Source organism: Macaca nemestrina, chromosome 12 (genome assembly GCF_043159975.1).
Source record: "Macaca nemestrina isolate mMacNem1 chromosome 12, mMacNem.hap1, whole genome shotgun sequence".
In the NCBI taxonomy this organism is placed as follows: Eukaryota; Metazoa; Chordata; class Mammalia; order Primates; family Cercopithecidae; genus Macaca; species Macaca nemestrina.
Window position 1 is genome coordinate 82,900,052 of NC_092136.1, and position 18,821 is coordinate 82,918,872.

The following is an 18,821-nucleotide window of genomic DNA, read 5'->3' on the forward strand; positions in this document are numbered from 1 at the left end:
CCAAGATGGCTATAAGGTTCCTTTTCTCTCCTACCCAGGAAAGACATATTGGAATGCAAGCAATTGAAAGGGCTGTCCATAAAAGAGTTATTTTAAATCTTACCCAATTTATAAAGAAAATAATTTGCAAAACTTACTTCATTAATAGTAACACATTACATTGGGTGATATATTTGTCTACTTAGTACCACTACCCACTCCTGTCTCCAACACCCTGGTTTCTGTGGGAGAGCACTTAATACAGCCAGGAGAAGCAAAGACTAGCCTTCCCTCCCTCTCCCATTCTCCCCTTCCCCTCCACTCCCCTCCCCTCCCCTCCCCTCCCCTCCGCTCCCCTCTGCTCCCTTCCCCTCCCCTCCGCTTCCCTCACCTCCCCTTTCCTTCCCTTATTCCTCCCTTCCTCTCTGTATCGTTCTCTCTCATCCTTCTTTCATTTTGGCAACCTTTCTCTTGTAGCAGAAAGTTCAACATGTACTAATTAGAAGCTTTGAGAGACTAATTCATGAACAAACTTGTCCACAGTTACAGATCTCAAACCTCCATATGAAGAGGGTGAGTTGGAAGGCTGAGAGTCTTGATGGCACTCCTATGCCCAATATGTGTTGGTGACACATAGCTCTAATCCTGCCCTTCTGTCCATTCCATGGAGACATATTACTACCATTTTGCTTAAGCTTGTCAAACGTTTTCTTTTTAAAATCACCTGGAATAAAATTGACATAAACCAGTGTATTGAGACAGTCCAGTTGGGAACTGCTGCCTTAAAAAGAAGAATTCTTCCCTGGAAAGGCTCAGATTCAAGAAAAAGAACACAGAATTACACTGTTAATAAGAGAGCTTAATAATAATTATATAAGCAAGATGCTCTGTTTTATGTTAAAGAATTACCCCAAAATACATGTCAGGAGGAAATAACATTATTTCAGCTAAAAAAAAATACATCCTTGCAAGAAGACATAAGAGCTGCCATACATTTGAATTGTGGTGTTCATTTATCAGATAATTTTGACTCGGTTTATCACAGGTGAAAATAAGTATGATTCTAGAGAGGAACTTTTTGTTTTTCCCCAGCAAGCCTTGTCCCAAATTTAAATGGAAATTAAAAAGATCCTATGCGGAAGTTTTGAAACGATATAACATTGAATCTGGGGTGTGCCTCAGTGTCAAGAGTAAGAGTGCATTAATCAGAGCTAAAGGAGATTTGAGGAAATACCTACTGTTTCTTTTGAAACATTCTATTCTATTGGTCCCAGCATGGAACCACATAAAAATCCTAACGGAACAGTAAGTGAAACTGAGTTTAGGAAGAATTACATACTAGGTTCCCATATTTCCTTCTACTTCTCATTTTGATGTTCTTGAATTTAGAATTCTGACTTTGGACTCTTTTTTTTGTTTGTTTGTTTTTGTTTGTTTTTTTTTGAGATGGAGTTTCACTCTTGTTACCCAGGCTGGAGTGCAATGGCTCAATCTCAGCTCACCACAACCTCTGCCTCCCAGATTCAACTAATTCTCCTGACTCAGCCTCCTGAGTAGCTGGGATTACAGGCATGCGCCATCACGCCCAGCTAATTTTGTGTTTTTAGTACAGATGGGGTTTCTCTATGTTGGCCAGGCTGGTCTCGAACTCCCGACCTCAGATGATCCGCCCGCCTCGGCCTCCCAAAGTGCTGGGATTACAGGCATGAGCCACCATGCCCGGCCAACTTTGGAATCTTTGCCCTGGTGACCACAGGAATTACTGCCCCTGGTAATATTGCTTTGGTTCCAAGACTGTCCAGGCCAAAGTTACCAGAATATTACTGTCAGACTCTAGGCTTTTCCAATCCAAGGATGGGGATCCAATCACCAAAAAGACATCTTTCACCTCAGGTCTGTGTACATTTACTGAATGCCGATCATATCCCAGGCATAGTGTTTGATGCTGGGCATGCAATTATGAATTAAGACATTGTCACTATCCTCACAAGAAAGGAGGAATGCCCATGGCTCATCAGCAAAATCACAAATTGGTTCATACTTAGCACTAGTCACTCCTGCATAGGCCATCCCCATTCCCTAGCAATATCATTAATGGATTGGTTGTATTTGTGGGATTTATAAGTCTGTTATAGGCCTTAGTAGATAAGATTCTGATTTTCAGACAAAATGCAATAATGATAGTTCTTCAAGCGAGGATTAGTTAAGTAGTAACAGGAAGCATACAAATATCTTTCAGTGACAAGCATTCTACTATATGCTTTACTTATACTGTACAGCTATGGAGAAATAATGTATAGAAAACATCTAGCTTAGAGATAGGCACAGAGGTGCATTACTATAATTATTGCTAAATTGTATAACAACCCAGCAGGAGAGATACGTATTATTTCCATTTAATAGAGGAAGAAATGAAGATTCAAAGCGGCAAAATGACTTATCTAAATCTCACAGATAAAATGTATGAGAGCAGGGTACCAGCCTGGGGGTGTCTAGCTCTAAAGCTCTTGCTCTTTTCTTTTCACCCCAATGCTATTGGATCAGTACAGAAGCTAATTTGCATAATCTCTCACTTGAGAGTTTCATTTTAGTAAAAGTGCACTAATTAAATAAGAAGAAATAATTCTGTTCCACTACCATTTGTTCAGCCTTTATTTAGCAAAAGACAAAACATATTCTTTGAATGCTAAATATTCAAAGAGGGAAAGTCAGAAATTTCCTCTGGAATCTTTAATCATATCAGACAGAGCAGGTGTCCCCCAGAGAAGGCTGCCCTCTTTGCACTGCCCCTCACACATGCTCATGAACATATTACCGAAAGCCTGCAAGCCTGGGCAGTGCCCTTCACTGTACTTTTAGTTGAGTCCATTATTAGGGGCAGTGTGGCATGGTGGCTAAGAACACCAACTATGAACCTGAGAAATGGATTCTAGACCTACCTCTTCCTTTTACTCTCTGGGGCCTGGCATTAATTCTTCAACTGACTCTCAGCTTCTTTATCTGTAATATGGAAGATTTGGAGTGGTTTATCTCTAAGGTAACTTGCAGTTGCAAAATGTCAGGGTTTCCTTTTTGGGTTAAAAGTGGTCTTAAATGAATCAACTGATACAGTTTTACCATAGGGATTTCAAAGACCAGCCTCAATTCTTCTTGTGGACAACAAGTTTCTTGAGAACAAGAATCTATGACTATTCTCTCACATCACCTTGCAAAATACCTATTATTTAATTGTTGTTCAGTTGATATGTTTCATTAATAAAGTAATGAATGAACACTTTATATACTGAAATAAAATAGATAAGATTCAAAATGCAAAATTCAACAGAAATATGTTTGTAGTGTATCAGATGTTTTGACATAGCTTTTTCTTAATCTAGCCCAAGAATGACAGAATTTTGGCTGACTGGTCAGGCTCCATTGAATCATGGAAAAGAAATCTGTATTTTTTTTCTATAATTAACTCAGTGTCAAAAAGTGTATCCAATGAGAAGCCAGGCTTAGTCTTCTCATTCAAATTAATTTTGTGGAACACTTGTAAAGGACAACATCAAGATACTTATATGTGCTTCTGAGAAACAAAACACAAAACTAACCAGGTCTCTGTTTCCTATTATAAACTTCTGTACTGAGTCACTTGTCCTAGTATCAGAGTCACAATGAGTCACTAAGGGTCTGTGGTGGAAGACACTATCTTACTCATTTATTCCTAGCACCTAACACAGTGCTAAGCACATTGTAGTGTTTTAAACATTTGTTTTGTCAATACACTTATGAAAATATGTTCGGTAATGTTTGTCACAATGTAAAGGAGCTGATAGCCCAGTTCCATATAACAATATTGCTGGCGTAAGTGAGGGATTACTCTAAATGTCATGAATTCAATCAGAATACTCTTCACCAAAAATGAGTAACTTAAGGTCTATGTGCTAGGTCTGAGAACGAAGTTACTGAAGTTGGTCAATAATCAGGTCATATACTGGAATATTACTTGGTTGAAGAGGAACCATGAAACTGGAATAATGTTCTCAGTGAAATGAGGATTGTGAAATAATAGACTGTCATATAAAATAGTTTTAGATCCTGGCTGTAAATGGAAGCAAAAATTAGAGATAATAGAAATGAAACTCTAAAGATAGAGGATTTGTAAGCTATATGCTGAGCCATTGCCATTCCACAGAATGTGTCCTGTCCTGGGCTAGCAGCTGATGGGAGAAGGGTGAGAATGGAGAAGGGGACAAGATGAGAATGAAGGCATAAAGGAGATTGTAGTGTCAAAATCAGTAATTTAGGCAAGCCCTAAGTTAAAAATCATTCATTCCTTTACTCAGTCAACTATACTGGGCACAGAACTGGGCGTTGTGAAAAATGAAATGTGCATAAGACATGGTTTTTGCCTTCAAGTAGTTTATAGTGAAATTACTCCTCTACTTTTTAGGACTGAAATAAAAAGCACATCGTGTAACTGCTTCTGTGCTTTAAATTTTTCATTCGTAAAGTGACCTTCCTATCTCAGTAGAGTTTGAAGATAGAATGGTAGCATTATTGCAAATATTTGTAATATTTGTAATGTTATTACAAAATAATATTTTGTAATCATAAAATATTATATGGAAATAATTAAGATTCTTCTACTATCACTGTGATAACAACAGTTGTAGTAAAGAATCAAGTAAAATCTTTAAATGATAATATAAATGTTGAAATAAGTTTTTAAAATAGTAGTGGTTAAGATCAGTTCCCCAACAGGATGGAGACATTGATCTGGGCATAACTAACAACCAGTGACTAAGACCAGGGAATGTACCATACCATCACAACAACCCACAACCCTCTCGGCTACTTTTGGCCTGTTTATAAAGAGATAGCTTGTGTAGCTTGTCTATAGGTGCCCCTAGATACAGTCAAACTTTCTGTGATTTTCCCCTTATACACCTCAACTAGTTATATTGGTGTACTATATGATGTAGTACAAAATACCTTCTATTTATTATTGTTCATTTCATTTAATAATCATCCCTTGTGATGTGGAATTTGGGACTCAAGGATGAATAATTAAAACTTGGACTGAAACAAGAATTAACACATAACCAACATTTGGATATTTTTCTGATTGAAAACATTACTCGAATAGTATTTTTCTACTGAAGTTTGCAAGTGAAAATGGTGACATTCTCCCTTCTCAAAGAGAATTTCTAAGCATTTATTACTAGACATGTTTAAAAAATTCTGAAGCTTTGAGTATTCCTACCAGAGCACACTGGAAGAAACAGAAAAGTCAACATTCAAGACTTGGAAATACAAGAGAACAAGATATCTCATTACCATGGTATAGTTATGTGCCATGAGGATGGGGCCTGGGAAACCTGACAATGCCTGAGGAAAAAAGAGAAGAGATAGAAGAAATGAGAAAATGTCAAGAGACAAAGAGAGAAACTAGGGCAAATTAAAGTCAACCTTCTCCTAGTGAAACCAGAAAGGATTCTTCAAGAAATAAGATTTTCAGAGTGGGCATGACATTTAGCCAAAGGCAGTGTGCAAGTGCTGAGCATTAGGTAGAGGAACAGATAAAAACAGGTGCTTCAGGACAGCTAGAGAATCTGGATGGATGCAAGCAAGCCCTCAGCATCATTCAGGAGTGGGACATGGGCATTGCCTGGGTCAGGAACCAGAAAAAAAGAGCATTGCCAGCCTTTTGGCATTTGTGTGGAGTAAACTTAAACTTAAGGGTCATTCTGTGCCCACTATGTTTGCCAACATAGGGAGAATCTTTTTGTGTTCCATTAAAAACGCAACAGTAAATATACTTCAACACTTTTTTTTCTGTTGTAGCACAGACAGATGTGGGATAAATTCCTGCTTTTGCCACTTACCATCTAGGTGACTGGGGTCAATTATTTTGATTCTCTGTGTCTCAGCTTTCACTTCTCTTATGAGAATAACCCATTTAATGAGGTTGTTGTGAGGTTGAATGAAATAATTGTGTCTATAAAGTATCGGTGTATTAAGTTGTTTAAAACTATCATTTTCTTCCTGCTTTTCACCTATATCCCTGAGGTACAGGGTCAGAACTCAAAATTAATAGCCAGTATTTATTGAGTGCCACACACTGTTCTAAGTGTATTACTTATAGTAACTACTTAATCTGCATAGCAGCTCTATAGGGTAGATACTATTTATTCACCTTTTTTGAGGGAGAATACAGAGGCACTGAGAAGTTAAAAAGCAACTTGTATAAGTTTTCACAGCTGGGAAATCTCAGAGCCAGGACTCAAGTTTATAATATCAGGCAATCTAGCACCAAAGCTGGTGCTCTTAACTACCTCCTTGTAATGTTTTCTCTAACCCACAGCAGGTATTGTTATCATGAATTCACACCAGGGTTGTGAAAATCAAAGTTGGTAGAAGGACAATGGCCATAGAAGCTGTTTTCCTTGACACTAGTAAATCAGGCTTTCAAAGAAAAACAATCTGACTTTAAATCCTGACTGTTCTTCTAGTTATGTGGCTATGATGCGCTGTGATGATAACATGAATCAATCTTTGTAAAGCACCTAACACGTAGCAGCCATTCCAGAATGTAGTTCCTATTATTGTTGTGCTTTGGATTAAAAAAGAAAACAACACATCTGCTGCTTAGAGTCTTTTTAAAAAATTCCTCTTTTAATATTTAGCTATAAGCAGCCATATCAGCTCTAATTTTCTCCCATCTAACATTGAATCGGCTACTATTTTTCTTTTTTTAATTTGAGACAGGGTCTTGCTCTGTCACACAGGCTAGAGTACAATGGTGCAAACTCAGCTCACTGCAACCTCACCTTCCAAGTTCAAGTGATCCTCCCACCTCAGCCTCCCAAGCAGCTGGGACCACAGGTGCAAACCACCATACCCAGCTATTTAAAAAATATTTTTAATAGAGACAAGATATTGCCATGTTGCCCAGGCTGATCTCGAACTCCTGTGCTCAAGTAATCTGTCCTCCTTGGTCTCCCAAAGTGCAAAGGGATTATAGGCAAACGTGCTACTTTTAATAGGAGACAGTGAATTATAGTTTATATAGACAGATCGTTTCTCTCTATAATCAATCTATGTATCTATAGAATTTATATAGAGATCATTTCTTTCTATAAAAATCATGTGGAAATCCAGTCCTGGCAAGTATGAAGTTGATATTTGTAAAAACATGAACATAAAATTGCCTACCTGATAAGGATAAAACTGTAATATTCTCCAAGTCACAATATTCTCACTGCTTGGGAAAAAAATGATAAAATAGTGCTGTCATTTGACAGATTAAACAGCATGCAATAATTCCTTTTCTCCATTGAGCATTGGAATAAGTCCTTATTGAGACTACTTAAAAAATTGGCTATATATATCATAAACCAAAAGTAAACCTAGATAAGTATTATAGCAAATAAAAGGTTAAAATGGGAAGTAAAAAAATACAAGGCCCTCAGATTTGCTTAGCCTAGATAGAAATACTATGAAAGAGACAATTATGGCTTGCCAAATACTGATGTGTTCCCTGTATTTCCTGAACCCTTTAGGCAGGGCCTTGTGGCATGTTTCAGTCAATGGTCTATGAGCAAGTGTGTTAGGATGCAACCCTTTCTTTTCTACCTTGGCTATCAAGGAACTTATTTCTAATGGTGCAGCTCTAAGATTGTGGCACCTCCATCATTGTGAGTATTGAGTGACTGTGTGGAGCAGAGCCCTTCCTCAAGCCCTGATTGGTATGTAGTATGGATAAGAAATAAACTTTTATGTGTGAAGCTAATTTAAGGATTGTTGCATTTAAGAACTATGTTGCATCACTGTCTATCTTAGCTTTGTTAATACAGTCTTGAGTAATTTTTATACAGCACTCTATAATTTACATAGACATTTCAGATGCATGATCTTGTTTAAACCGACAACACGCTTAAAGAACATTCATTTGGTCCAAAAAGCATAAAATTAGAGGCTATACTGTTGTACATTGAAGCAATCAAGGTTTATATTAAATACCAGGAAAACTATCTAAGAATAGAGGTTGTTGAAGAGAAGCCATATATAAAGGATACTTAGGAGAGGATTTATAAATTGGATGGGAAGGAAGGGCTTTGGGTTGCTTCTAATTCTTGAGCTGCCACGGGGGTTGTGGAATGTCCATTCCCAGGAGAGTTGCAATACTTGGTCTTGGAAGTTTTGTATGGAATTTCTCAGCCAAAGCAAGTGGGCTCCCACTCGTCTGTACTTTAAAGAGGGTCCAGATTTTAGGAAAGAAATAGAATAGCCTTAGGTTCCATACAGCTGAGCTGAGTTTGAACTAAAAGGTAGATCTTCTACTATCTGTACCACAGCAATTAATGAAATTCATAATGGCTTTATGTAGTGGTGGTAATGAGTTTCTCAGCTTTTCACATTATACAGGTATTTAGGCATATTCTTTTATCAACGCATATGGGATAAAAGTTCATTCTGACTATAGAATTCTTTAAATTATCTCAGAGCAAAAAATCTTTACAAGCAATAAATCTATTTATGGGGGAAAAAACCACTTCTTTCTAGGCCCTTTGATTTCTCAAATGTAAATAAAATGTAAGGTGAGTTTTCTCCCAGCTCTGGTGTATTAAATAAAGCATTGCTGTACTGGCTTTTCAACTATTAATGAAGGCATTAGGTGCTTTTATGCTAGATAATGTATTAAGTCTTTTCTCTTACAATTCTCAAAATCCAGTTGTGTAAGGACTATTATCATTTGCATTTTGCAGATGAGGAAACTGAGGATAAATTGTTGATAACTTACTGTGTTCCAGGCATTAAATGAGATAAACAGGGCATCCTCCTCATTTTTCTTACCATTAAGAATCCAAGGCACCAAATTAATGTCAGGCTTTAATGGCTAAAACATTCATTGTAATTAATGTTACTGCACAAGTGGCTCTGTAACCACAATTAAACTGAACAATTCAGGCTGATTTGCTGTAGAACTTCTCCTCAACCAAATTACTTTGTAGGGAGCTAAAAATGGTGTTACTAGTGTGGTCTCAGGCTGATCCTCAGCAAACTGAATTACTCCTTTTTTTTTCAGTCTTTGATTCTCCAGCCTTTTTGAGACACCATTTAACTGAAATGCAAGTTCATTTTAACATGTAAAATATCACATTGCAAACAATTTATAGAAGAATGTAATGAACAAAAAGAATGGATGACAAGAGTTTCAAAAACAAACAAAAGTCTGCCATTATCAATTAACTGGCCCTTAATCTCATAACTATGCCCTTGATTAGGTAGAGATGATGTCGTAATAGGTGCATTATAAGACAATACATCAAAATGTTATCCAGATGGAAAAATTTACAGATATTAAGGTAATAAATGTATACAACCCTTAAAATGTATGTATTCCTTTGTTTTGCATATTGGCAAGAACATGATCTGAACATAAAAGTCTCACAGCACAATGGACCTTATTTTAACCCTAAAATTAGCTTAAACTATATAACTGAATCAAATAAAACATGCATAATAACAAGATTCAAGGAAACCATGACTATGACTGTCACCACATCAAATCATCAAAGTTGGCTTCGATGATCTGATGTGAGGGGAGGATGTCCATTCCTCCCTCCCTTAAAGTTGACATAATAAAAAATAATTTTCCTCCCATAACACTGGTTTCTTCTCCTATATTTCTTTTCCTAGTTAATGACATAGCCATTTATCCAACCACCCAAGCCCGAAACCTCAGGCTCATCATTGACTTCTCCCTTTCCTTCAAATCTAACATTGCTATAATTATTGAATATAATTTAGAATGTTGCTTTGTTCCTCTTCATTTATCCCCATTGCCTCTGCTTTAATCCAGGTCCTTCTTTATCCTTGCCTATGTTATTATAATAGTCCCCAATTGGTTTACCAACCTCTGGTCTCAGCCACCTATGATCCATCCTTCCCATCACCACTGGGATAATTTCTAAATCACCAATATGTCTACATCACTCCTCTGCTCAAACTCCTTACTGTTTAGAGTCCCAAGTTATTTACATGATATTCAAGATTCCATTCACCTGAACCTAATCTATCTTTAAAAACAATTCAATCTGTAGTTTTCATGTTTTAATCCCATTATGTTCACTGTTCCCAAACAACATTTACCTGTTCATCTCCACACCTTTGTACATGCTCCTTCTGCTGAACATTTTTTCTTTTTCTATTTTTTTCTGGTTATTCTTCCTAATGTATTTCAAACGTTTCTTCTTATGAAAATACATTCTGAGAATTGACCTAATCTAAAATTAATTGTTCTCTTCGCTGGGTTCTCATAGCTTTTAGTTCCTACCTTAGATTCCTCACTGTCATCAGATTTTTACTGGAGCTCATTATGAACATACTTGTTTTCTTCACTGAGACAGCGAAGCAATTCTGTGATGATCAAAGGAGACCTGAGTTTAGGGAGTCAGAAAAACTGGGGTTGGTTCCAGTTCAGTCACTGCCAAGGCTCAACAGTCATATCTACAAAATAGGGATGGATAGATAACCTACTTCAAAAGATAAAGTAAAGATTAAATTAGACAACATAAATGAGAGAATTATCAACATGTCTCATGAATGAGATCAAGAGACATCAAAATTAAGTAGTAGGATCACGAGCTCTCTGAGAGTGGGATATATATCTAATTCAACTCTGTGCCTCCACTGTACCCGCACATGGTATGTGCTCAAAGAATATTTGGTGAAGAAAATAGAATGAGATAAAATTTTCTACTTTTTAATCTAGGAAACATAGAATAAAATTTGGTCAGACACAGTGGCTCATGCCTGTAATCCAAGCACTTTGGAAGGCCAAGGTGGCAGGATCTCTTTAGCCCAGGAGTTTCAGACCAGGGCAATATGGCAAAACCCCGCCTCTACCATAAATAAATAAATAAATAAATAAATAAAATTAGCCAGTCGTAGTGGTGTGTGCCTGTAGTCGTCACAGCTACTCAGGAGGCTGAGGCAAAGCCCCATCTCTACCAAAAAAAAAAAAAAAATTAGCCAGACATGGTGGTGTATGCCTACAGTCCTAGATACTCAGGAGGCTGAGGTGGGAGGATCACTTGAGCCTGGGAGGCGGAGGTTTCAGTGAGCTGAGACTGCGCAGCTGCACTCCAGCCTGGAAGAGTGAGCTCCCGGTCTCAAAACAAACAAACAAACAAACAAACAAACAAACAAACAAACACAAAAACCAAAACTTTCTTATAGAATAAAAATAAACTCTACAATTGTAAGAATATTTGACCTTTCAAAATACTGACATTCCCTTGCCTATCTTTACAACATCTTAAGAAGGCCAGTATTGTCATCTTCCTTTTGCATCTGAAGAGACTGAGGCATAGAACAATTAACGGGCGTGTTTAGGATCCCAGAGTCAGGCAAGAGAGAGTCATGGTCTGATGCTCCCTATTTTAGTCTACAGGACTAGGTTGCCTGGATGATTTGCTATTTGCTCCAGGGTGGGAATTAATTTACATCTCAAAATCATTTCAGAGGATATGTGTTTTGCATGGGCAAGATGGCACATGCTTAATTCTGCATTTCCAAGAAGGGGAAAAAAAAATGAGATCAACTGTTACTGGAATACTTTTCTCAGCTCCACACATGTTCTATCTGTTCTCTTTGGCTGTTCTTTCAGAAAAGTTATCATCGTCTCCTCATTCCCAGCAAAAACGTTTCAGAAACTCCTGAGCACCTTCTTAAAGTGAAAGATGGGACAACAAACTCCAAGCACGTATTTCAGTTTTACAATATTTAATAGCTACTCATTTCAGTCAGAACCTGGCTGCTTATTGGAAAAGTTAGGCTAATGACAGTGTAGTAGAAAGGGCCTGGATTTTTAAGTCAAAATCGTTCTAATACTGCTGGCCGTGTGATCTTCAAACATTGATTTCCTCTGTCCCAGCTTTAGGGTTGCTCATCTGCATTTGGATTTAAGAGTACTTTCCCAGCAGGGTTATTTTGAGGCTTAAATGAGGTAATAGACCAATGGATACTCTTTAATACTAGCTACTTCATAAACTTGAGATCTTTATATACACTAAAGCTCATCATTAGGATCTTTGGGAGTCATACATTAAATGTAAATGAATTATTCAGGCAGAACTTTCTCTAAAATAGATATTACTCTTCACTGCTTTAGCAAACAGAGTATACTGAACATAATTTAAATTCTTTTGAAGTCTCATGACTGTCATTCGACATATCATTTTTGGCACTGCGTATCATGCAGTGGTATCTTCAAGGCTGCTGAGATGTATAAAGCTGTCTGCCCCTGCCCTAAATCTGCCACACAATTAAATCCTGTGGCCTTACCTCCAGCTGGTTTTCATCGGCCCCATATTCTCCAGTCCCATTGCTTAGGCCTTAGTTTAGGGCCTCATGATTTCTAGCTTGAATTGCTGCAGCAGCCAAACAGGTTCCCCTATTTCCATTTTCAGCATCCCGAAGTCCTTCCTTGGCACTTAGCAAGAGTAGTTTTACTAAAACCACATCTGAGTACTTTACATGCTTGCTTAGTAAACAAAACAAACAGAAAATTCTTTCAATGGCTCTCTATGAACTACAGCCTTAAGTCCAAATTCAGCATGGAAGGCATGTAAATATCTCTGTGAGCTCACCTTACCACCTCTGCAACTTCCCCTTCCCTCTCGCCTAACCCCTCCCGCGGTGAGTGGGCTCCTGTCATGCTGAACCAGGTCTGGCATGGTACATTCTTGAGGGCATTAGGCTATTTCACACCTCCTTGCTTTTGCTTATCCTGCTTCCTCTGTTTGGAAAACTGTTCCCTCTGATTGGATAACTATCTATTGCCTCCCTCCCTATCCTTGGTTTTCTAATAAACACTCACCAATCCTTCAAAAGATATGAAAAACATCTTAGGTTTTAGGAAACCTATCTTGCCCTTCCTTTGTCAATTCCGTGACTAGGAGTGACCACTTACCCCTTCCTTTGTGACACCATGGGGCCCCGAATAGCTATTCATAACAGCATAATACTGTGGAATTACCTGTGTAGCTCCCACTGCCACTAGACGTTGTGTTTCTTGAGGACAAGATCCTGTGTCGTTTATCAAGCCTCAAACACAGGGTAGGCACTCTATAATCATTGGTTAGTATCTCTTTGAGTCTTACTTGCTCGTTCTCTCTCTCTCTCACTGCATCCCCCCCCCGCCCCCGCCAATCCCAGGTTAATTTTCTTCTGATAATGCTCCTACTTGCTCTCATGACCCTACCTGTAACCTATAGTGAGTTGAAAAGCAGTATTAGTAGTTTAGAATAACTAAACTAATGTTAAATAGGTTTTGCATGAGGGGCTGTAGCGATATCTTTGAGTTAAGTTCATGAGCTTGGAAAATCTATATTCCTAGCAACATTTATTTTGGCTATTGATTTGTTCTTAATAGTGCTTGGGATCCTTGACATTCTTAGATAAATTGCCTATAGATAAGTTGAGTGTAATGTGATGTGATGTGATGTGATTGACATTTATTGAAACCCTCCCTAATGTCCCAGGTTCTGGGCCAGAAACTGAGAACATAAGGCATAGTCAACAAAGCATTTAAGAGGCTCATATGTATGCCTATGCCAGTTAAAATAAGCTGATGATAGAGAGATTATTCACACACACATCCTATTTTTTTTTTCAAAGATGAGGAAAAGATGAGTTCTCACAGCTAACTATAGGGTGTGTGTGTGTGTGTGTGTGTGTGTGTGTGTGTGTCTGTGTGTGTGACATTCAATTCCAGGTCTGTGTGAATCCAGCTGAGCTCTCCATTTTACTCTTTCCTGTTCCTATTGGAACCAGCCTGTGAAGACAATAATGGAATGTTTCTCTTGATAAATTTTATACATCTCCTTTTCTCCTATGACAACTTAATCCTGAATATAAAAAACTGAATCACAAAATTTGGCAGCCTGTATTTAATGGGACTTTTAGAAAACTTGTTTGATACTGTGGATTACTATAGTAGCTACATACAGTCAAGGCAGACAGGAGGAGAGAGAGGGTAGTGTCTGAGTGCCAAAAGTCATCCGTGTTCTTAGTCTAGCAATAGCAAATACACGACCCTCCTGTACAGAGAGATGTGCAGACTGGGGCCTCTGCCCTGGGGTGCATTACTGCCCACACACCAATCTTAGGAGCAATGACTACCTCTGAAAACTCCTACCTTTCCTAAAGCCTGAGCACATGTTCAGTCACCTTAGTGAAAGTGAAGGAGGGAGGAAGGGTATTAGTTCAGTCTTGTCAAACATGATCTATAACAGAGACTGCAAACAGACTTTGTCTCACATGCCAAAGCAGATGGTGTGATAGTGACTGTTGAGAAAGCTTCTGAAGTTGTCTCTGAACTCAGTGGGAAGAATGCTGAGTACAATGATAAACAATGTCTGTTCTGGGATTGAGGGAAGCATTGCCTATAGGTATTTACTATCCTTGGTAGAAGTTTCAGTTGTCATTTAGCATAAGCCAGGCTGTGCTGTTACTTAGTGTGGAAGTTATGAACTCAACTAAGAGCATGCAATGATAGACTAAGATACGATCTATAATACCTGTCAAATATGGCACAGAGCAGATGCTCAACAAATGTTTATTGAAGAAATGAATGCAAAGTCCTATGGCTTTATATTGGAAGAGAAATAGAGTTCTTCCCCTCATAATCAGGGGAAGTGGGGTACACTGAGATTACTTTGCAAAGAGTCCTCAATGCCATGCTGAAGAGTTTGGGGCATTATCCTATATGGGCCAGTAGTTTCCAAGCTTAGTTTAATTCCCTAACGTGTTTTGTATGTAAAATTCCTGTGATGTATATAGCTACCCTGTGATGTTCTGACTTGGTAAGTTGGTAAGTGCGGAGATGGAGCCAAGAATTCTCTTTTTGTTTGAACCACTTGTTAGCTTCTCAGACAATTTGTATAAACAGACAAATATGGTAATTACAGCTACAAAGTAATATGTGATGTTCTTTTTTTTTTTTTGACAAGGTCTCTCTCTGTTGCCCAAGCTGCAGTGCAGTGGTGCAATCTTGGCTCAATGCAACCTCTGCGTCCCAGGCTTAAACCATTCTTCCACCTCAGCCTCCTGAGTAGCTGGGACAACAGGCACATGCCAACATGCCAAGCTAATTTTTGTATATATTTCTTTCTCTTTTTTTTGGGTAGAGATAGGGTTTCACCATGTTGCCCAGGCTGATCTTGAACTCCTGGGCCAAAATGATCTGCCGGCCTCGGCCTCCCAAAGTGCTGGAATTCCAGGCATGAGGCACAGGGATCAGCTGTCACTGAAGTTCTTAAGGAAAAGAACAACTTGCTGTGATCACAGATCTTTGCTTCTGGTTCTCCAAGCTCTTAGTGTTTTCTGCTTATTGAGACCAGAACTATCCCTGCCTTTGTAGAGACAGACCTGCCAGACTGTGTTCTGGTGAATCAGACTCTAGGTCCCAAAGCACTTTGCCACAGACCCCTCTTCCTCAGAAAGAAAGAGGAGGATTGAGCACTTTGGCAAAGCAACCAAGAGAGTAATGTGCTGCAGTGGGAATAAATCACGGACCAAGGAAATGAATGAACCACATGTTTCTGGATTTCAAATACCACTTCTGGAAATGAGCGAGTCTTTCTGCTTTCTCATTTCAATTAATTTTCTTACAAACTCTCCCTACCATTTTTCATTGCAGTCAATTATTTAACTTGTTCCAGTATGAAAATTGGGTCCTTACAAAAAACTTAATTGATTTGACCTGTGCTTTGACACAACACTTTGCAAAATGCATGTGCGTTCATACAGATTAGTCATCTGAGTCATTATTTTCCAGCAAAGTACAGCACCATGCTGGCAGTGGATGGCACACCAATATTGTGAAAATGTGAACTTCTTATTCTTGTGGAAAGTTACAACAAAGAAAGGGTGGTTGGAAGTCCAATAAGGACATCATTTGTCCTAAGACTTTGACTAAGAGTCTATTCATCTCTAATACTGCCTCCCTGCAGGTGAAAACGTTAAACCAAGGAAGATATTGGGGCAGAATGGAGAGAATGGTGCCTGGGCCTGGCAGATGGAATCTGAATTTCAGGGCAGCTCCTTGGCCACGTTTCAGTCTTAGAACTGGGCAAATTTTTTGTAGCTGTTTTGATTCACAGCACACCTCTTTGTAAATTTGGATACATTCTTACCTGCCTCATGGCAGTATAGTGAGGAACAACAAAAATGAAGAGAGAACCAAAGTATAGTAAGCGCTCAGGAAATGGTGACAAGGATGTGATATTGCTGACAAAATTACTTTGCCATTGTTTATTCCAATTTTACTTATTTATAATTCAATCTCACCGATTCACAGAAAAAACTGAGGCAATATGATCACATTTTAAAGAGCATTCTTATTATTTTCCTTCATGATTCTATTTTCTATATCTGTATAATCACTCTAGGTCCATACTTTACCGTCTTTTGTTTTGTTTTGTTTTGTTTTAGGGATAAAAACCAGTGACCATGTGTGTGTATGTGTGTGCGTGTGTGTGTGTGAATGAATGCGTATGAGTGATGATAGTGGGAGACAGCTCACATATTCAAGAAATTATATAAAATCTCTGCACAATTGTTTAAAAATAAAATGAGTATTATACACCTATCACCAAGACAAACAACATTAACAGTGACTTAGATTCCCTCAGGATGCCATTTTTGGTATAGTTTCCTTCCTAAGTACTCTTCTTCCATAGGTAACTCTCCTGAAATTACGGTACATCATCCTCTAACTATCTTTTTTTTGGCCCATCCATGTTGATATATGTAACAGTTCTTCATTCATTCTCACAGTTATATTCATTGTATAAATATAACTCATACATCCAGCTTACATTAAGTTACCTTTAGATTTTACTAACAGTATTAGTATACATATTGTTAGACATGTCTCCTATCCCTGTATATAAATTTTCCTTAAGGTACATGCTTAAATAAATGAGTTGCTGGGTAATATTTTTAATTGCATTAAATAATGTTAAACTGTTTTCCAAAGTAATTCTTCCAGTTCACACAGTGGATGAGAATTCTGGCAGTTTCATATCCTCTCTACCACTTGGAATCAACTGGACTTCATAATTTTTATCAGTTTAGTAAACGTGAATGGTGCGTTATTGCAGTTTAATTTGCAATTCCTTGATTATCAATTATTTTAAGCATGTTTTCATATGTTAATAAGTAATTTGTGTTTTTTTCCTCTTTGTTTTAAAAGTACTTACCCATTTTCTATAGGGCTGTTTGAGTCTTTCTGATTGCTTTATAGTTCTCCGTGTGTGTTCTAGAAGTGATCTTTCACCAGCTATATATGTTGCAAAGATCTGTTCTCTTTTATTTTCAATTCATGTCACATTTCACCTCAGAAAACTCAGCTATAAGATCCCGAAGTTTTTTATTTCTCTAAACTGCTGGTATGAGTAGCTAAAAATATAGACAGATTTCAAAATAAATAATTCATTACTGTAGTTTAGCAGAAATACATTCATGAATATTCGCTCAAGCTTGCAGAAAGTGCTTGAAAAGCTAATTAAACTAAACTAAACTAAATTAAAAACAAAAAGACAGCGCTGTGATGATGAAGGTTTTCATGCCCAGACTCCAAATATACTAGAAAAATTTATCTTCAGCAGTTTACTATATTCACAATGACAACGCTTCAAACTGCTTCCTTTATTCATAAGAGATTCCACCTATTTCAAGTGTGTTTATCACCCAGCCAGCACAGGCAAATGTTACCAAGTTAAGATTGAATTTCAAGTGTGTTCTTGGAATAAAACTTCTGAGAATATTTTTTTCTTTAATACGATCCTCTTGGAGTCATATTTTTTGGCAACTCATCTTTGGGTTTTTGAGGAACTGAATATCCTCACCTGCTTTTTTTTTCTCTCTCTCTCTCTATTTTTTATTATTATACTTTAAGTTCTAGGGTACATGTGCACAACGTGCAGGTTTGTTACATATGTATTCATGTGCCATGTTGGTGTGCTGCACCCATTAACTTGTCATTTACATTAGATATATCTCCTAATGCTATCCCTCCCCCCTTCCCCTACCCCGCGACAGGCCCTGGTGTGTGATGTTCCCCTTCCTGTGTCCAAGTGTTCTCATTCTTCAATTCCCACCTATGAGTGAGAACATGCAGTGTTTGGTTTTCTGTTCTTGCGATAGTTTGCTGAGAATGATGGTTTCCAGCTGCATCCATGTCCCTACAAAGGACATGAACTCATCAATTTTTATGGCTGCATAGTATTCCATGGTGTATATGTGCCACATTTTCTTAATCCAGTCTGTCATTGATGGGCATTTGGGTTGGTTCCAAGTCTTTGCTATTGTGAATAGTGCTGCAATGAACATACATGTGCATGTGTCTTTATAGCCGCATGATTTATAATCCTTTGGGTATATACCCAGTAATGGGATGGCTGGGTCAAATGGTATTTCTAGTTCTAGATCCTTGAGGAATCGCCACACTGTCTTCCACAATGGCTGAACTAGTTTACAGTCCCACCAACAGTGTTCCTATTTTTCCACATCCTCTCCAGCACCTGTTGTTTCCTGACTTTTGAATGATTGCCATTCTAACTGGTGTGAGATGGTATCTCATTGTGGTTTTGATTTGCATTTCTCTGATGGTCAGTGATGATGAGCATTTTTTCATGTGTCTGTTGGCTGCATAAATGTCTTCTTTTGAGCAGTGTCTGTTCATATCCTCTGCCCACTTTTTGATGGGGTTGTTTGTTTTTTTCTTATAAATTTGTTTAAGTTCTTTGTAGGTTCTGGATATTATCCCTTTGTCAGACGGGTAG

General features: G+C 38.0%; 1 protein-coding gene and 1 long non-coding RNA gene across 46 annotated transcripts in view; both read right to left on the reverse strand.

The window, feature by feature from the left end:
* Positions 1-18,821, reverse strand: part of LOC105468849 (discs large MAGUK scaffold protein 2) — a 2,241,192-nt gene that overhangs the window by 126,466 nt on the left and 2,095,905 nt on the right. The window lies entirely within an intron of this gene.
* LOC139357653 (uncharacterized) lies at positions 1,348-10,295 on the reverse strand. Its single transcript, XR_011611226.1, has 2 exons — positions 10,120-10,295; positions 1,348-8,214 (listed from the first exon to the last, which is right to left on the reverse strand). It is a non-coding gene; the product is annotated as an uncharacterized lncRNA (long non-coding RNA).